At 41.0% G+C, this 21,530-nt stretch overlaps 1 protein-coding gene across 20 annotated transcripts in view; it reads right to left on the reverse strand.

The window, feature by feature from the left end:
• LOC145341066 (disks large homolog 1) overlaps window positions 1-21,530 on the reverse strand; it is a 353,734-nt gene that overhangs the window by 156,596 nt on the left and 175,608 nt on the right. Inside the window, exon 1 of one of the 20 annotated variants that reach the window (XM_080185858.1) lies at window positions 7,993-8,017. The exons of the other annotated variants lie outside the window; for them this stretch is intronic. The gene's annotated coding sequence lies outside the window, so the exon portion shown is untranslated. Of the gene's footprint in view, window positions 1-7,992; window positions 8,018-21,530 lie in introns of those variants that run through there. 20 annotated transcript variants of the gene reach the window in all.

Genomic DNA, 21,530 nt, shown 5'->3' on the forward strand with positions numbered 1-21,530 from the left:
TTCCATCTGATTGTTGTTGGGGTGTCTTCCTGCTCAAATCATCCGCTTCAGGTAAAATCACGATACTGCATGTGATTAATTGGACAACTCTCATAATGAACTCACCTGTATTATACATTTTTGAAAGATTCACGATTTGGTTGATTTTTAGAAACAATTTTTTTGTGCTATAAATTAGCATAAAATACAAACTTATTGGTTGTATTTAAATTTAATGACTTAGGATCAATGGGCACAAACATTAACTGTTCTTTCCAGCTTGGGAAACAGGAATTTTGCTTTCCTTCATCTTCCTTCTCACTGAAATGATCGTGTTTGAGGGGTGATCTGATAGAGGTTTACAAGATTATGAGTGGCATGGACGGAGTAGATAGCCAGATGCTCTTTCCGAGGGTAGAAAAGTCAAGTACTAGAGGAAATAGGTTTACGGTTCATGGGGAAAAGTTTAGAGGAGATATGTGAGGCAAATTGTTTTTACACAGTGGTGAATGTCTGGAGTGTGCTGCCTGGGGAGGTGGTGGGAACAGGTACGACTTAAGGGGCAACTAAACTAAACACTTAGTGAATAGCATGGGAATGGAAGGATAAGGGCTCCATAAGTGCATACGGTTTTAGTTTAGGCAGGCATCATGATTGGTGCAGGCTTGGAGGGCCAAAGGACCTGTTCCTGTGTTGTACTTCTGTTCTTTGTTCTATGTTCTACTCCCCATTATATTTTCTTATAATCCAGTGCAAGTTATTGAGCCAGATTCACTCTCAGAAAACCTCTTGCCAAAATGTCCAACTTGGTATTATGCTATGACTTAGTAGACAAGACAATAAACTTTACTGGAGTTGACAGTGCAATGTCTTTTATATGCCACCTTTGTTTTAGATTGACACAAACTAAGCAATGCAATTGTGTTCTCAATCACTGGTCATAAGTGGTTTGTTTAATTTCATGACATTGATTTTTCACTTCCTGGTCAATAGTGTTTTGCAGAAAAATAGGAAACATACATTTTTAAATGTAACCGTTTCAAAAACAAAGAAACTTAATTGTCACACACACAGGTGCTTGGCAATTTCCAGCACATTTAACTTTGGCACACAGCCAGTATTTAATGAGGGGAAGTCTTCAAAGTATCCAATAAAGTAATATTCAATTAGAGGAAAAAACACAGCTGATTCCAATTGGGTCAGAACACAACATCTTTCAACGCTCGTAGTCCTATAGTATTTCATTTTACTAATGCCAATCTCTGTCTATGGAAATTTAACCAGCAGTACAGGATATAAAAATGCCACAACAAAGCTATGTTTCCCTCCCTGTGGGAAAATATTTGGCCCTCGTGACACTTCAGTTGATTCTGAACAAGACCATGAATACACACTTAGGACTTGCAAGTTGCACAGTGAGTTCACATCTTATCACTTTAAAAGGGCTGAACCTGGTCACCAAAACCATCTATCTCCACCTCCGCCACATGGCCTCTCTTTGTCCCTACCTCAGGGCATCTGCTGCTGAAGCCCTAATATCCCTCTGTTACCTCTACACACTAATTTCAATGCTCTCCTAGTTCAACTCCATAGACCTCAGCCGAACCTCTGCTGCCATATTTATTTTCACCAAGTCCGGGTCACCTTTAATCCAGATGTTCATTGGCAAATATTCGCTTTTAGTCCAGCCACAATTTAATCTGAATATTCCCAGTCTGGTTTCCAAATCCTTCCACTGCTTTGCTCCTTCTCATCTCTAATCTCTTCCAACCCTAGAACTCTCTTCAAACCTCTGCCCTCCACCAATTTTTTTCTCATGGACATTCCTGATTTTCATTGCTCTACCTTCAGTTGCCTAGACCCCAAGGTCTGCAATTCTCTCCCAGAACATCTTTGCCTCTCTAGCTTTATTTCCTTCTTCAAGGAAGCTCTTAATACCTGACATTTTGACCAATATTTTGAACTCCTGCCCGATGACTTTGTTCAGTAGCTCAGTGTCAGATTGTACTGGATAAGGCACCTGTCCAACATCTTGGGATGTTTCATTAGGGTTAAAGGTATGACATAAATGCAAGTTAGTGTTAGTACAACAAGAAACCATTTGATTACATTTCAAATTTGATCACTCTGAACCGGATTTAGGTTCACAATTCCATAAAACTACAAAACTCTGAGTGCACATACTGTTCAGATGGCATTCTGGAATTCAGGTCAGAAGGTATCAGCTGTCAGATTGGTGTGGCTGAAGATCTCCACCTGACCAGCAAAAATGATCAGCGAGTGTTACATAATGTTCACTATCTAGTGGGTTCTACTGCAAAATACACCGAAAGAGAAGTGTATAGGCAGCACGGTGGCTAGCACTGCTGCCTCAGCACCAGGGACCAGGGTTCGATTCGCAGCTTTGGCCATCGTCTGTGCGCTCTCCCCGTGTCTACACGAGTTTCGTCCGGGTGCTCCGGTTTCCTCCCAATCTGAAAGACGTGCTGGTTAGGTGCATCAGCCACGCTAAATTGTCCCTCAGTTTCTGAGCAGGCGCAAGAGTGTGGCAGCTAGGGAATTTTCTCAGTAACATCATTGCAGTGTTAATGTAAATCTATTTGTGACATGAATAAATAAACTTACTAAGGCCTGATTTTAATGCATTCCATAAGCAAACTGCATGATAATGCGTATATAACTTGAGGCTCAACCGAAAATTTCCACTCAGCAAGATGGCATCAACCACTTATGAAACTGCATTACATTGTGAGTTAATATCTTCCGGTAATGAACATTTACATAAACGTTCTGTAATTCTACAGGAATGTACAGCACAGAAAGAGGCCACAAAGCCCCTCAAAGAAGGGTCCTAACCGAGTTGGCACAGTCTCCAACTGAGCCCCTCAATGGCACAGGACTGCAGCACAAAACAGTTCTTAATCCCTAAAAATTAGGATCTAACTCAGAAGAGGATTGCTAGTTTCTTCTTCATTCACATCAGATGTGAATATGGTCACATCACAAAATGAGACAGTTTAATGCCCTTACATATTATACCCAGGCTGGAAGTGCTCAGTGGATAGCAGAAGCATCAATATTCCAATACAATGTATTGCAAAGGATTACCAGCAGAAAAACAGGCCTTTCATTTCAATAAATCCATGCTGGTATTTCTGTTCCACTGAACCTCCTCCCATCCACATTTAAAAACAAAATCAAATTTACTTAGAAGTTCCCCGCCTGCGCATGATCAAGATTGAAACTCCATCTCACCGATTCAATTTGTCACATGCCATTTTATTCCACTGGAAAATATTATTGTCACGTGAGAAGTATTGTTTCTTGCACGCCATAAGAGAAACACACTGTTCGTAGAATACATAGGAGAGAGCGTGCAAAATAGTGTGTTACAGTTACAGATAGGGTGTAGAGAAATATCAGCTTAATATATGGTAGGTCCATTCAAAAGCCTAATGGCAGCAGGAAAGAAGTTGCTCGAGTCCATTGGTACATATTCTGAGGCTTTTTGTATCCTTTTCATGACGGAAGGTGGTGGAAGACAATATGCTCGGGGTGCATGGGATCCTTGATTATGCTGGCTGTTTTTCCGAGGCAGCGACAGAGTCAATGGATGGGAGGCTGGTTTGTGTGATGGACTGAACTAAACTACGTTCACGACTGTTTGTAGTTTCTTGTGGTCTTGGTCAGAGCCGGAGTCATATCAGGCTGTGATACATCTGGAAAGGATGCTTTCTATGGTGCATCTGTAAAAATATTCCACTGGAACATGTTTAAGCATCTCAGTGGGAAACCTTTAACAGTACAAGCCCAACTGCATTGCATGACTGAAGCTCTCACTTCAAAAAACTAAAATGCCACATTTTAAAAAGTGGACTAGTTTATTTTCTGGAATCTATGGCTCAAATTTCACAACCAGAAAACACAGTAAGTTAGTAGCATCTGTAGTGAACACAGACAGCATTGCAGGTGTGTGCTCAACGGCTGAAGTATTCAGTTTTTCTGCTCTCCACAAATGCTGACAGACTTTGAGTACTTCCAGCATTTGCTGTGTGTGTTGGATTTCAGTATTCAATTTGACTGTAGAGAGAGAGTGTATCAAACACAATACCTTCTTTGCTAAGATATATAATTTATACAAAGAGGGAGAGAAAAAGAAAGAGAGAGAGAGACAGACATCAGGGGGGTGGGTGGGGAGAGAGAGAGACTGTCACCCAGACAAAGAGCGAGCGAGAGGCAGAGGCACAGAGTGAGAGACACACACACATACAAAGAGCGAGAGAGCTATATACACACACACACACACACACACACACACACACAGAAAGAGCGAGAAACACACACACACACATACACAAAGAGCAAGCGAGCGGCAGGGGCACAGACACCCAGACACTCGCAGAGAGAGTGGTTGAGTATTTCCAGCTTCCCCAGTTTTTATTTGATGTCTAGGTCCTGTGGAATTGCATTTTTGTAGGATTGAAACAGATTCAACTGTTTGGTTTGCAACATGTTTCAAGTGCAGTTGAGTGGAGCAGAGAGTCAATTTTCAAGTCCTTCAGTTGTTGCAAGAACCACCACAGCTATATTACACAAAAGAAACTGGATGAGGAAATGCTTTCAGATTTTAACTTGTGGGCAAGTGCCTGGTCTTGATTTTTTACATTTCCAGAGAAGCTAAGATCCAGAACTCAGTTTGCAAGAAATTCATTGGTGCTAACCTACAAGCACCATTTTGTGGTGAACGCACAGCAGTGCTCTGGTTTTGCCTTTTGTTTTTGTACTTGCAGCACCTTCTGTGGAAGCTAAACAGTAGGCACAAGCTCAGCGAGGGTGATAACGTATTGTTTTTGCAACATCATTCATACCACTTGGGGCAAATTTCACCATATATTGAATCATAAATCTTATTGACCACATCAATTTCATAACCCCATGAGGCTCCATTTGTCAGAGGATTGCTGACACTAAAACAGTATCTATATTTATCTTTTAGTTATTAACAGAACATTTGATATATAGACTGTTTTTGTTGAAGAACATATTGCCTAAGTGAAAGGGTGCTTCAAAACTTGCAATGATTTATTCAATGGGCTGTGGCTACTTACCCTGTAGTGTGCCATTGCTTGCACCAAAAGATGCTGAAATCCTTATTAATCTTGTGAATCATAGAAATGTTCTATTGCAGCACTCCATATGATACAATTTTACTGCTGAGATTTACAGCATGCAACAGAACAACTGTACGGTTTCTGCTAAAGGCATCAAATACATGCAATGAATCACACACTCCCCAAAGAAGTTCAAATTTTTACTTTCAATTACTTGATATCTAAGATTCGTATCAATTCTTGTAGCTGTTACTCATTCAAAAGAGATAATAAACCTTGCAATTTTCTGCCTGAAGATGTAAACAGGCAAATTCAATTTTAAAGGAAGAAAATCAGCCCAGAGAGTGTTGAAATGATGTTCTGGTCCTTCGATTGTCAATGTCATTCAAAGCCAGCACCACATTAGGCTTTCTCAGAGAGGCAAAATAACCCCCACTTGACCAAGTTAGTAATACTCTCATCCCAGAGTCAGAAAAATGAGGGGTACAGCATAACTTCAAGGCTTGAACACGAGTTTGGTTGACATTCAATGCTGAAGGAGGCACCATCCTTCTGACCATTTGAGGGCCCCAATTGCCTGTTCAAGTGAACAGTTTGAGGGTGGCACGGTGGTCAACACTGCTGCCTCACAGACCAGGGACTGGGCTTGGTCACTGCCTGTGTGGAGTTTGCACATTCTTCCTGTGTCTGCGTGGGTTTCCTCCAGGCGCTCCAGTTTCCTCCCATAGGGCCAAGATGTGCAAGTTAGATTGACTGGCCATGCTAAACTGCCCCTTAATGTCAGGGGGATTAGCAGGCTAAATACTTGGGGTAATGGGGATAGGGCCTGGGTGGGATTGTTGTCAGTGGGCCGAAAGGCCTCTTTTTGCATTGAAGGGATTCTACTCTATTCTAAAAAATCCACACCTCCAGAAGAGCAGGGAGCTCACCCTCTGACCTGGCCAATTCTCTTCCCTCAAATCATCATCATGGAATAATCTGGTTCTTCATTAACTTAGCTGTGCAAGGTCAATTGGTCAGTGTGTGTTTGCCCACCTAGTAACTAACTGCACTTTGAAAGTCTATTCAAAAGCAACTTGGAATACCCAGAGGATGTGAAAGGCGCTGTGATGAAAGTTTATACTTTCTCCAAGTATGACAGGTCAAGTGCTGTATTTTATAATAATTTCAGTGAGTTCTGTGATTACCCATAGAATCCCTACAGTGCAGAGGGAGGTCATTCAGCCCATGACTCTGCACCAAAGACAATCCCACCCAGTCCCTATTACCGAAACCCCAGATAGTTACCCATTACTCCCTCTAACCTGTGCATCCTGAGATACTAAGGGGCATCCTAAAAGGCAATTCAGCATAGCCAGTCAACCTAATCTGCACTTTGCACTGTGGGAGGAAAACAGAGCATCTGGAGGAAATCCATGCAGACATGGGGATAATGTGTAAACTCTACAGGAGAAAGTGACCTAAGCTGGGAATCGAACCTGGACTCTAGCGATGAGGCAGCAGTGCTAACCACTGAGCCATGGTGCTACTCCCTATGTTAATCTGAAATTTTCCAGTGTGATGGGAGTTATCCAAACCATAACTGAATTGCAACATTTTCAGACAAATTTCATTCTGGGGCTCCCTGGAGTGTTGTGGCTTCACACAGTTCTGGATTCTGCAGAGTCATCTAAAGATGTCTGATTCAGGATTGCAGACAGCCTTTCAGTCCCCTAGGTGAAAGGGGACTAATTAACGCTTTCTGGAAATTAACTGAAGTCACAATGGGTGAGTATTTAGAGTCATTTCTTGTTTCTTTCAGATAAGTCACTCGAGAGATTTAAAACTCAGTAAAATTATAAATGATTCAACTGGAGCTGGCTAATGAATTTTAATAAGAAATGCTCTCACATACATGAAAAAGAGAGATATCTGGAAATACTGTGAAGACTGAACTATACCCTCCAACCATCCAAGGAAGAAGCGATTTCCCAACTGTCTAATGCAGGAAAGATTAAAAGGCTCATGCTGGACAGCTGTTTAATATTTAGATTCTAGACATCACTACCAGATTGAGTAACCAATGGATCGTACAAATTTGGCTTATTAATTCGCATCCAGGAGCAGGCAACGCAACACCAAACTAGGCTGCTTGAACTTAACACCAAACTTACGATGATCAAGAACAGAATTTGCAGATGACACCAAGGTTGGTCATCAACACTGAAGAGGACTGCTACAAGTTACAAAGGGTATTAATTAACTTGCAGACAGGAAAAACAGTTGGCAAATAAAGTTCAATGCAAATAAATGCGGGCTTGCACATTTTTGGTAGGAATAGAGGGGTCACTACTTAGAAGTAGTAAAAGACTGGGTAGAGGAATTAAAGGGGGTTGAGGAACAAAAAAGGTTTCAGAGTACAAACACAACAAATCACAGCTTGGCCAGCTGGCTTAAAAGGCAAAGGATAAAAAAAAACAAGCACTGGGCTTTATTTCCAGAGGGACAGATTAGAAAAGTAAGCACAAAACAGAAAATGCTGGAAAATCTCAACAGGTTTAACAGCATCTGTGGAGGGAGGACAGAGCTAATGTTTCAAATATGGATGAGCCTGAAATAAATTACTGTGGATACTGGAATCTGAAAAAACACTGGAAAATCTGAGCAGATCAGTCAGCATCTTCTGGGTCATCCAGACTCAAAACGTTAGCTCAGTTGTCTCTCCATCGTTACTCCAGCATTTTCTGTTGTTTCAGATTCAAGGATCCACAATCATTTGCTTTTAGAAAAGTAAGAAAGTTGGTATTAAATCTTTTTGACTACACTTGAGTAATGCATGCAGTTCTAGTCAATATTATATTATGGAAAGGGTACGCAGGCAGTGGAGAGGGTGCAGAGAAGATTTAGAAATTGAGATACATACCAGGAAAGGATTGACAGACTGGACTGCTTTTCTCTTGAAAAAAGGCAGAGAGATGAAGAGAAGAATTTTAAATTATAAAATATTTTAATAGTGTAGCTACAGAGACAAAATATTTCCTCTAGCACAATTGGAGGTCATCAAAAAGAAAGGGAATCCAGAAGAAATCTAGAAAGGAAAAGCTTGATGAAAACATAGAATAAAAGCATGCTGGCAAAACTCAGGCACGTCTATGGAGAGAGACGAATTTCATTCATCCAATATAAAGTTTTTAAAGTTTATTTATTAGTGTCACAAGTAGGCTTACATTAACACTGCTATGAAGTTGCTGCGAAAATCTCCTAGTTCCCACACACTAGCACTCGTTTGGGTACATTGAGGGAGACCAGCATATCTAACCTGCACATCTTTCGCACTGTGGGAGGAACCCAGTCCCCCAGAGGAAACCACGCAGACGGAGAGAACATGCAGACTCTGCACAGACAGTGACCAAGCTCGGAAGTGAGCCTGGGTCCCTGGCGCTGAGGCAGCAGTGCTAACCACTCAGTATAATTCTTCTTCAGAACATGTTCTGAAAAAGGTGCACTGGACATGAAGGTTCAGAGAGCTAGGACAGAAGGTTCAGACAGCTAGGAGATGTTAAGGATCTAGAGGAGTATACGGGTTGTAGGAAGGAACTTAAAAAGGAAATTAGAGAGCCAGAAGGGGTCATGAGAAGGCCTTGGCAGGTAAGATTAAGGAAAACCCCAAGGCATTCTACAAATATGTGGAGAGTAAAAGGATGAGATGTGAAGGAATAGGACCTATAAAAAGGTGAAGGGGGAAAAGTCTGTACGGAACCAGAAGAAATGGCAGAGGTGCTTAATGAATACTTTGCCTCGGTATTCACAGTGGAAAATGTTCTGGGAGGTTGTACTGTAGGTTTGCGATGGACTGAAAAGATTGAGTATGTGGACGTTAAGAAAGAGGACGTGTTGGAACTTTTAAATTGCAACGAGACCGGATGTGATGTAGCCCAGGTTACTGTGGGAGGTGAGGGAAGAAATTACAGAGCCTCTGGCGATGATCTCTGCGTCGATGGAGATGGGAGAGGTTCCGGGGGATTGCGGATGTGGTTCCTATTTTCAAGAAAGGGAACAGGGATAGCCCGGGAAAGACCCCACTTGGAGTACCGTGCACAGTTCTGGTTGCCTCACGACAAGAAGGATGTGGAAGCTATTAATAGGGTGCAGAGGAGATTCACAAGGATGTTGTCCGGATTGGGCATGCCTTATGAGGGATAGGTTGAGGGAGCTAGGTCTTTTCTCTCTGGAGAGACGAAGGATGAGAGGTGACCTGATAGAGGTTTATAAGATGTTGAGAGGTACAGATAGGGTGGATTCTCGGAGGCTATTTCCCAGGGCTGAAATGGTCACTACGAGAGGACACAGGTTTAAGGTGCTGGAGAGTAGGTACAAAGGAGATGTCAGGGGTAAGTTTTTCACTCAGAGGGTGGTGAGTGAGTGGAATCGGCTGCCGGTGGTGGTGGAGGCAAACTCTTTGGGGTATTTTGAGAGACTTCTGGATGAGTACATGGGATTTAATGGGATTGAGGGTTATAGATAGGCCTGGCAGGTAGGAATATGATCAGCACAACTTGTGGGCCGAAGGGCCTGTTTGTGCTGTAGTGTTCTATGTTATGTTCTATGAAATGTTAACTCAGTTTCTCCCTCACAGATGCTGCCAGACCTTTTGAGATTTTCTGGTAGTTGTTATTTTTCATACAGATTTCCAGCATCTGCAACATATTGGTGAGCATTTGGAGAGGCCGAAGGGAATAAAGTGAAACGAGCAAAGTTGGAGGAGGCTTGAGTGTAGCATAAAAACCAAACATGGTTGTGTCGTATGGCCTGTTTCTGTGCTGTACATCCAACAAAATTCTGTCAGGCAAAAGCAAAACACTGTTGCTGAAAATCAAACAAACAGAAAATGCTGGAAATACTCAGAGCATCACTCCCCACTGGTGCTCTCTCTCAGTCTGTGCATTTCGGCTTTCTTTTAAATTGATTATAGGATTGTACTCGAGTCTGGTATTATGTCCTGATAGATTAGAAAACAAAATATGCACTAATATAGCAACTTTTACATCTTCAGAATTATTTTCAGAAATAATCAATTGGTTGCAATGTCACGTTGACAAAAATGGCAGCCAATTTCCACAGAGGAATGCCCCACAGGCTGCAATATGATTAGTGATCTGCTAGTGAGCTTTGATGGTGCTGGTTAAGTGTTGGCTGGATCATTTGTAAGAACAGTCTTGCTTTTTGAATAGTATCATGAGGTTTTTTTTTTATAAACGACCCAGTTAGATAATCATGGCTTTGATTGCAATGTTTCACCCAAAGTAATGTACCTCCCCTCAGAGTGTTGAAATGTCACCTTAGGTTATTTACTCAAATTGGGCAGCAGAGTTGGAACCTACAAAGAATGAATTTAGCTAAGTGCGTTGCCACTGAGCTACATCGAAGGTCACAAAAAATCATCATATACCACACTGGAAATCATATTCGCAGACATACAGTGCTGTTTTGGAATATAATTCAATCATGTGCATCTTGCAATATAGTCTTTCATCATGCTGGGATTAGATTTGCTACAAAAAGTGAATATACTATATTAACTCAAGATGGGAGAAGAGCAGTCAACCGAAATTGAAATTTACATTTAGAGGGACTCCAAACTCTAAATAATTCCCCCCCCCACCCTTGCTAGTTATGCAAAGCTTCATGATCAGTTTCATTCAGAAACCGCCTGAAGATGTTTACTTTTCAATAGTGATGGCAACTGCACAAAGAATGGTGCTCTAGCCTTTGTACCGGCACGGACAGACATCTAAAATGTCTCGAAATATAATTTGGTTGAAATTACATTTTGACATGGATTAGGCAAATGGTCTACTTTGGCCTACATCATTTTTCTTTAAGCTTTTCAACTCTTTTAGATTTCGCTTTCTCCAAGTGGAAAATTTTGAGTCACTGCCATAGAAAATGTTATGGATATTATTGGCATTTAGGGAATAAAAAGTGGCAACAGATTGGATGGAGGGAAAAAAAATTCTAGTAGCTGCTTACATAGCACGATTTGGGCGGGGACCAAGCAGCAGCAGATGGTGTAGGATTACTGTCTTTCTTCAGTCTCTCCGTACTATCAGATAGAATTGAAAAAGAGGAAAGGTAGAAAAAGTGTCATGTTTAGTCAGACTGGTCTTGCTGTGAAATTAGATTTAGGACTAGAAGCCAAGATTTTAAAAATACTACTACTTCAGAACACAGATTGCAAAAGTTATTTAGAACAATAAGCATTCGAACATTTTTCACAAACTGATCATTAAAGTTCAATACAAGTGCTCATACCCATTTAATCGGCTCCATCACAACTTAAGACTTAAATGCTAAATTCCATTCACAGCATTACAGGATTAGTTGTGGCAGTATTCCATCTTGTAGAATGATGGTTTGCATCAAGATGGTCAATTCTATCAGACATTTGCTGGCCCAGCCCAGGTGCACCACTCTGACATGGCAGGTCTTGCTGAATTTTCTACAGATGAGAGCAGGCTGAGATGGTGTACAATTCACTGGCCACTACAGGACACAATTAAAAATCCCTCATTTCAACAAAAACAGATGTTTATTCACGAGCACAGTCCATCTCCTGAATAAATATTCCATTAAGTAGGATCAGCATTGCATCACTGGGTGGCACCGTGGTTAGGACTGCTGTTTCACGGCATCAGAGATCTGGGTTTGATTCTCTTTACCTATTGCTCACACCAGGTCACGAAAGTGTATGGAGTCTGCATGTTCTCCCTGTGGGTTTTCTCCCACTCTCCTGGTTAGGTGCATTGGCTCTGCTAAATTCTCCCCAGTGTACCCAAACAAGTGCTGGAGTACAGCGACTAGGGGATTTTCACAGTAACTTCTTGAGACACTAATAAGCAAGCTTATAAACAGTACATCTCCAGAACAAATGTTTCATTGTGGAACAGCATTTTGTCACATACAAGAGTTAAGTATAAAGAATTAGGGAGTTAAGTGAAGGTAAAGAGTTTAGAGAGAGAGAGAGAAGTCAAATCAACAGGGCACCTTGAACTATCCAACTCTAATATAGTCATAGTCATCACCATCTGGCTTAAAAGACACAGGAACAGGTGGCGTGACAGGCTTTTTACCTTCTGAATTGTACATGCTGTGGGGAAATAAATTGAAAATGTATAAAATTATCTGAACTCTCTTCTGCAATGCATTTTCAATTTTATTTTCTGCATCAGGTCTAATGTGAGAAAGAACTAGCTGTTGCTGAATTTTCCCAGGATGTGTTGCAAGGAATGGGCTTACCTTCAACTCAGAATTAATATAAAAATATGCTCAAAAAAGAAATCACAAGATGGCTAACATCCAAGTGCACCACATGGGCCACACTTCAGAGCTTAAAGTGTGAAAACATGACAACCTGTTGCTGAGCCTCAAATCAGGTCTCTGTGCCAGAATTTTACAAGTGTCCAGCTGGTAATGAGCAAGTTAACCAATGCTACCAATTGGTTATTCAAGAGCACTTGCAAACTGAGTGGGAACTCTGACAAAAGATGTTGTTTTGGCAAATAATTAATTTATTACAATAACAATGATGACACGGGAACGATCAATACATGGTAATAAGAGAGATAAGAGGAAAATGCACACCATTAAAGGATAGTGTGCAGTGCAGAACCTGGAGCAGTGCACTGCACTGAAAGATGATTGCTGGCATTAATTAAGGGAAGGTGGCAGGAGTGCCCAACACCAAAGACAGGAAGAGGATCAGAATAAGCAAAGGTCTGGAGTTGTCTCACTTGCCATCGAAACATGAGGGGCTGGGAGAGGATATCAGCTATTTGAACTGGGTCTGGGTGGCACAGTGGTTAGCACTGCTGCCTCACAGCGCCAGGAATTTGTGCTCCATTCTGGTCTTGGATGACTTATGCGTGGAATTTGCAAATTCTCCCCATGTCTGCATGGGTTTCCTCCAGTTGCTCCGGTTTCTCCCACAGTCCAAAGATGTGCAGGTTGGGTTGATTAGCCACACTAAAAATTGGCTATGCTTAATTGCACCTTAGTGTCCCAAGATGTCTAGGCTAGGGGGATTAGCAGGGTAAATATATGGGATTACAGTGCTTGGATAATATACTCCGTTGGGAGAGTTGCTGCACATCAAAAAGGCCAAAAAGCCTCCTGCACTATCAGGATTTGATGATGAGATTCACAGGGCTTCAAACTTCGATGTGAAGGTTTAGAAGTGGGAAAGTAATTGTGGAGATAACATCTGAGTAAGTTATGCTTTGATTAATGTTTTGAAATTCAAATATTACTCCTTTATCAAGTGTGATATATATAAGTACTTATGGTTAGTCAAGAGTATATGTATTTTAACTTTTTTCAGGAATAAGGACCCTGAGGCAATGCAACACCAATGTTGTACCTTTAATATTTGCAGTTTTCCTATTGGCCTTCAGGTGGCTCATTGAATACTATGGTATGTGGGACAAGACAAAATGTTACATCATGGCAAAGAAATGGAGAGTTGGAGGATGGACTGACATGTGGCAGGAGAATGGAGAGTGACTGCTCTTGACATCAAGGCAGAACTTGACCAAAAAAGGACATTAAGTTGCTCAAGCAAAATTGAAGTTGATGACAACTGGGGGAAGTCACACCTAGCAGAAAGCAAGGTTGTGGGGGCCAATCATCTCAGCCCCAGGAGATTTTTGCAGAATTCCTCAATAGTGCCACAGGCCCCATCATCAGCTGCTTTATTAATGACCTTTCCTCCATCATAAGAAGTGGGGATGTTCACTGACGATTGCAAAATGTTCAGTATCATTTGTGACTCTTCATATATGAAGCAGTCTGTATGCGTAAGGCAACAAGGGCATTCAGACGTGGCTGTTGAATGACAAGTTATATTTTTGCCACACAAGTGTTAGGCACTTATCTCCATCATGAGAACGTAATCATCTCCTTTGACATTCAAGAGAGCTACTATTGCCAAATCCCTACCATTAATATCTGGGATCAGAAACTGAACTGGCTACAAAAGGAGGATAGAGGCTAGGAATTCCAAGTAATTCACTCCCTGGCTCTCCAAAACCTGTCCATTATCTGAAAGGCACAAGTTAGGAGAGTGACGAACATTCTCCACTTACCTGGATGAATGCAGCTCCAACGATACTCAGGATGATTGATACCATCCAGGACAAAGCAGCTGACTTGATCAACACTCTATTCATCACGTTAAACATGCACTCCCTCTGATGGTCCAGTGGCAGCAGCGTTCACCATCTACAAGATGCGCTGCAACAACTCACCAAGGCTCCTTCGACAAGACTTCCAAATCCACAATCTCCATTACCTAGAAGGGTAGCAGATGCATGGGAACACCACCAAGTTCCTCTCCCAGCTACACCACCCTGCATGAACAACGCTGCTATTGCTTCACTATCACTGGGTCAAAATCCTGCAACTCCCTTCCTAACACCACTATGGATGTACTTATATTGAATTGTGGCAGTTCAGGAAAGCAGCTTACTGCCACTTTCTCAGCACAGCAACACAGAAAATATGAGTAGGTCATTCAGCCATTCATTGTGATCATGCTGATCATTTAATTCAATATCCTAATCCCCCATCCCTCCCCCCCCCCAATATCCTATGATCCCTTTTATCCCTAGAGCTATACCTAATTTCTTCTTGAAATCAGACAACGTTTTGACCTCAACGACTTTGTGGTAGTGAATTCCAAACATTCACCACCCTCTGGATGAAGAAAATTCTCCTCACCTCAGTCCTAAAAGGTTTACCCCTCTCCTCAAATTATAACCAAGTTCTAGACTTCCCCACCACAGGGAACATTCTTTTTGAATCTACCCTATTTAACCCTGTTAAAATTTTAAGTTTCTGTGAGATCCCCTTTCACTATTCTAAACTCCAGTAAATACAATCCTAACTGACTTAGTCTCTCAAGGGCAATTAGGAGTGGGAAACAAATGTTGGCCTTGTCAGTGATGCCCAACGTCCCAGAAAAGAATAGAAGTGTAATTTAAGCAGGTGGGAAATACTGCATTTTGGGAGAAAAAAATGAGTGGGAGTAAGACATCAATAGAATGATAAAAGGATGAAAAGGGACTTAAAAATTTTAATATTCGATTTCTTGAAAGTGTAAGCACTGATAGATGCAGCCAAGTTGATGGCATTTAAAGTTTTATACATGGAAACAGTATGTAAGGAAATGAAAACTTACAATGAGTTTATACAAAACCTTGGTTAGGCTGCAGTTAGAGTACTAAGAGACACACCCCATTGTAAAAAATATCAAAACCACAGAACATGTAGAACTCACACTCACCAAGATACCATGGATGGGACATTATTGTTCAGAGAATAGAGATACTCAGTGTTGCTATAAATAGGGAAATCTAACAAGAGATTTAAAAATATAATGGCAATTTTAAATTGCGAAGAGTTTTAATGGAGAATAATGGAAGACTTTTTCACTAGTTGTGGAAGACAGTGAGGGGGAGGTGTCATTAAATTGAAATCATCACTAGAAAACAAATAGAAGAATTAGAAAGTTATTTACACAGGATGCCAAAACACAGAATGCCACAAGAAATAGCTTTAAAAATTGGAGGAAAGCATGGCAGTGGAATTAGTTTTCAATTGTTCCAGGATAACAATTGACATAAATACTGTCTTCATTAGAAAATGTTCAAAACATTACATTGATACAAACAGGAAAATGCCATAGATGTTGGAAATCTAAACCAAAATGCTGAACAGACCCAGTTAGTCAGGCAGCATCTGTGGGGAGAAAAACTGGAGTTAATATTTCAGGTTAATAGCCATGACAGTCAGATATTACCTCACCTGTTTTTTTCCCAGCATTTTCCGTTTGTATTTCTATAATTATGTTGCTTGTGTATTACTTCATCACGACAGAAATATCACACTGCTCTTTTGCCCTCCTAGCAACTAAGCCCCTTCAATTTCAAAATGTCATAATCAAGCAACAGATGACAAGCAACACATGGAAAAGTTTTCCATTTCAGGTGCTCATGATCAGCATCAAGAATTCTCAAGGTAGGCATAAAATGGGTTAGAGAAAGAATAAAGCTTTCTGCTTCAATACCACTTTTCTCAGCGGAATGCACCTATTGCACAGTGTGACATTTCCATTTTCCACTTCAGCCACCCTTGTGGCTTATATGAATGAGATAACCAGTTCAGTGCCAATTAATCTCAAGTCCCAGAAGTGAAAGAAGTTCATGGATCACCCTCTAACTGTCGCCAATTGATTTTGCTATGCTATCATGTAAATCATTGGGTTTCCAACTCATAAAACACACTCGGACCAATAAGTTTAAAATATTTTTAGTGCATTTTACACAAGACCCTGTCACAAGCCGAACATTACAAATTCAACAGCAACAATAACATTTCAGGTAGAAAAATATCAAGGCACTTCACAGAGGCATTATCTGATACAGCTATAAGGAGATATGGGGTTGGGGGGAGGGTGGGAGGGGTGGTGAGGCTGAAAGTTTGGTTGGAGAGATGGACTTTCAAATACAGTTTTAAAAGCTGAGTGGAGGTGGAAGAGTTTAAATGAGAGAATTCCAGAATTTGGCACTGAAATTTGTCAACTTTTACAGATGCACCGTAGAAAACATTCTTCCTGCTTGTATCACAGCTTGGTATGGCTCCTGCTCAGTCCAAGACTGCAAGAACCACAAAGGGTTGTGAACAAAGCCCAGTCCTCCCATTGATGCACTGTCTACAGTTCCCATTGCCTCAGAAAAGCAGCCACATAATTAAGGACACTGTGCACCCCGGAAATACTCTTATCTTCTTCCATCAGGAAAAAAGATTTAAAAAATCTGAGGTCAGGTACCAACTGATTCAAGAACAGCTTCTTCCCTGCTGCCATCAGACTTTTGAATGGATCTACCTTACATTAAGTTGATCTTTCTCTACATCCTAGCTATGACTGTAACATTACATTCTACACTCTCTCCTTTCCTTCTCTATGAACCGTACACTTTGTCTGTATAATGCACAAGAAACAAGACTTTTCACTGTATACTAATACATGTGTCAATAAGAAATCCAAATGAAGCTGCTAAAGACGTGGCTGTAATGATGGACTGAAAGCAGCAAAGTGATACAATAAAAGGCCCAGTCAAAAAGAAGAAAGCTCTGCAGAGGTAGTAGTGCTGAAGAAAGTTTAAAGATATAGGGAGCAGACATTGAGATTTAAAGATGGATTTGAGAATTTTAAATTGGCAGGTCCGGATGACCCAAAACCAACTAAGTCAGTAAGGGCAGGACATTATGTTTGACAGAGGCAGAGAGTTTAAGAACAGGAAGGTAATGCTGGAACTATATAAAATGTTGGTTAGGCCACAGCTAGAGTATAATGTGTAGTTCTGGAATCCACATGACTGGGTAGATGTGATAGCACTGGGAGGGAGTGCAAAGATTTAGTTAGGAAATGAGATTGGATAGACAGGGGATGTTTTCCTTGGAGCAGGGAACACTGAGGGGAGACATGATTAAGATGTTATAAAATGAGAGATATGGATCGACAGGAGAAAACTCATCCCTCCACCAAGGAGGAAAATGGCTAGGGGGCAAAGATTGAAGGCAAGGGGTATGAGCTTGAGAGGGATACAAAGAAAAACTTATTCAGACCAGACAAAGGGTGGTGGAAGTCTAGGACTCATATGCCAAGACATACAATTGCTGGGAAATGAGATTAAAATAGTTACGCAAGCTGTCACGTAACATGTGATGGGACGAAGGGCCTTTTACGTTCTATATATGATAAATGATACTAAAATGGGTATCAGGATTTTGGATTAGTTCAAGTCTAAATTATAGAAGATGGGAGACTGGCTAGAAAGACATTAAAATATTTGTACCTATAGCTAGCAAAATCAGGGTTGTGGATTTTATTAGCAAATGAGCGAAGAGATGGGGCAGAGATGGACAATGTTATGGAGGAGGTGGAAGTAATAAGTCTTTGTGCAAGACAGTACGTGAGGTTGGAAGCTGAAGTGGGATTGCCCAATGTAGTTCAACCTGGACTAGGGACTGAGCTCTCAAAAAAAAATCTGCTCGTCCTCCTCTCCCCACCCCCACTACTTATTAATCTTTTACTCGCTGATGTTGTTGCTGATTTCCCCAAAATTCAAAGAGAAATCATTCTGTTCACATGACCCTTTATCCAGCAGACGGTAGTCATGGCAACTCCATAGCAACTGGAGTTTGAAAACTGTTTCTAATATATTTTAGTATTCTCGTGAAAATCTAATCCATCTTGTGCTTCACTACCTAAGGTCAGAAGCAGTTCCATACCTTACAGAACTCAATCATGCCATACAATCTCCTCTCCAAACGTGTTTGGGCCTGGGTCAAATACTTTGTCCATTTAACATGAAATACTCAAGAACTTTCAACTTTAGCTATTTCAAATAGAAGAGAAAATTAAGTGGGTAAACATTTCAGACCTTAAGATATCAAGTAAAACCAAATCTTTTATTATTGTGCATTTGACGCATTAGTCAGGAGGAACAACAGGCCAACACATGCTTAACCATATTTGGCTTCAAAAAGGTCTCTCTCTGGAAATATAATTAATTCCTTTTCTTTTTATGCCAATGTCCTGAATCAATGAGCTTGAACTCGTTAAATTTAATGAGGCTTGTATTACAAGGTAGGGTGCGGAGAAACAAAATGCATAATCACAGTTTGTTAAGTATCAAAGTTAAAGTTTATTAGTCACAAGACAGACTTAAATTAACACTGCAATTAAGTTAGTGAAATTCCCCTAACTGCCACACTCCAGCGCCTGCTCGGGTACACTAAGGGAGAATTTAACATGACCAATGCATCAAACCAGCACATCTTTCAGACGATGGAGGAAACCCACACAGAAAGGGGAAGAACGCGCAAACGCCACACAGTGATCCAAGCTAAGAATCGAACTCAGGTCCCTGGCGCTATGAGGCAGCAGTGCTAACCACTGTGCTACCGTGCCGCCCCCATAAATCAGGTAGAGGTGGAGGGGCAGAACAACAGTTAATTTGCACATTTAACCACCAATATTACATCTTTCACAACATTTCTAATCCCATTTGCCAGTGCAGCAAATGAGTATAAGTGGAAAACAATTCCAAAATTGAAAATTAACAATTAGTTCAAACGTTGAACTGAGAAATGAGTTCACTTTCTGGTACTTTGACTGTAAACAGAAACCATGGGAGGAAGCAGGTTAATAAAAAAAAATGTACCTATTAGTGATTGCTTCATCCAACTCATGGGAGGCTGACACTGACAACAGCTCTGCTGCCTTTGCACTGTTAAATCTAGTTCTCCTATCCCAGAAGCAGATCATAAACTTAGGGTTAAGTATCTAGATTTCCAGACAACTATTGCTCAATCTTCTTACAAGTTCTGGGAATAAATTGCCTCCTTTGGTAAAAAAACGCATACTGAAAAGGATCTGAAAATTCAAAAACCCTAAAAAAGGTCAAAACTTGCTGAGAATTCTAGTTCATCACTCAGATGACACTGAATCTGAAGCAGATTGTGTTCTCCAGACATGGCTTAAATCGTCCTTCATAACATAAATATGTCTTAGAAATGTTGTTTTCATAACATTACAATGCATGCTTTTCTGCCCATCACAAAGGGAAATGTAGTTAGTGCCCAAAACACTTGAGAAAATAATCATTTATATGCTCAGTCTCACCAGGAATGGAACTGAAGTTTGCTGCCTGAGATAAAGAAAATCTGGAGTGATATCAACATCAAATTGGGAACATGTCCTCAGAGTATACACCACGAGGAGGAAAACGCTGAGTAAGTACCATAAATTGGATTGATTGCCTTTGGTGAAAACTGATGGTTTTATCCTTTTATCTGTTAGTGATGGTCAGATTAACAACAAACTGGGGCTTGTACCACTGTTTTTGCACATTGTAATGCTTCACCTTCACCTCTTGAATGCACAGAAGAGTAGTGAACTGCAGCTTTCAGTAAACAAGAATGAAGTACATAATAGAACTGCAGCTAGTTTTAACTTCGGCCCACCACTCTCAATGTCTGATAGGAATGGGGTTTAGAATGAGTGCAGCATGACAAAATTCAAAAGGCAAGGTCATTCAGATCCTGGCTACATCTTAACTCTGGGCAGTCAAATGCAGCATCTGGCATTGGCCTCAGCAGCAGCATCAGGTACAAGGGGACGGCTCAGTAGGGGACCAAGTAGTATGGAATTTAAATATTTTTCTTCCAGTCAGGAGCAGCAGGTCCCACTGCATTCCCACATGAAAGTCTGTGGTTTGAACTTCCCTCCTTGACCGTAATCACCTTATACCCTTGTCCCAACACTCCCCTACTGCTCCAGTCAGTTATCTAACTGCCAGCAATTAGGTCCTAAGATCGTTAGCTACAGTCTCCTGCCACACCTGCTGAGCAGTCATGGATTATCTTCTTGACAGGTGCTGCGGGATATTAAAAACCTAGAATTTACATTGACACTCGCCGCACTGATCCCCACACGCAGTTCTATCAGGGCTCTCAAGTTGCAATCTGGAAGTTGCCACTTTCTGGCTTAAGTGGCTGTATCCGTTACACTGCAGGACAGCTTCAAAAACAAGAACGCACAGGAACGTTACTGCAGATGCCCCACCTAGCCAGAATCTGGGCACCAAAAACAAACACATTGGTGCGAGGTGCCAATTCAAATTCAGAATATCAATACTAATCATATAGATAGTCAACTTATTTTCCCCAATGGTAGGGGAGTCTAAAACTGGAAGGCACAGGTTTATGGGGGGAGATACAAAAGAGTCCAGAGGAGCAGTTTTTCACAGAGCATGGTGAGCGTGTCTGGAATAAGCTGCCAGAGGTAGCAGGCGAAACTTTGTCTTTTAAAAAGTGTTTAGACAGTTACATATATAAGAATGGTTATAGAGGGATATGGGCCAAACGCGGGTAATAAGGTGTAGCTTAGTAGTTTAAAAAAAATGCCTTGGACAAGTTGGGCTGAAGGGCCCATTTCCACGCTGTAAACCTCAGATTGTGTAATAGCGGAGGTGTTCAGTGAGAAGGGAAATCCTTTTGTTCACAATTTCATCATAAAATTTACACACTCGTCATTTCAGTGAAATTATAGGGTGTGTGATGGAGCCAGCTTAATGCCAGAACCAAATCAGCAACAACCAGCCTTTAAATGCCATCTTTAAATGTCAGAAAACGTCTCTAGGCTCTTCACAGGACTTTTAGAAGATGCAAATCAGAGAGACACCCATACATTTTTCAACTGAAGATATAAAAACTGTCAGTTTAATAGCAATGAAAATTGCTTTGCCACTGCCACACCCACCTCAGAATTACATCGAGGTCACTGCAGGTCAACTTTTTTCATTTGTGTTACTATATCAAAACAGTATTGTTGAAAGT

The sequence above is a fragment of the Carcharhinus amblyrhynchos genome, chromosome 3 (genome assembly GCF_965287045.1).
Source record: "Carcharhinus amblyrhynchos chromosome 3, sCarAmb.v2.hapA, whole genome shotgun sequence".
Lineage (NCBI taxonomy): Eukaryota > Metazoa > Chordata > Chondrichthyes > Carcharhiniformes > Carcharhinidae > Carcharhinus > Carcharhinus amblyrhynchos.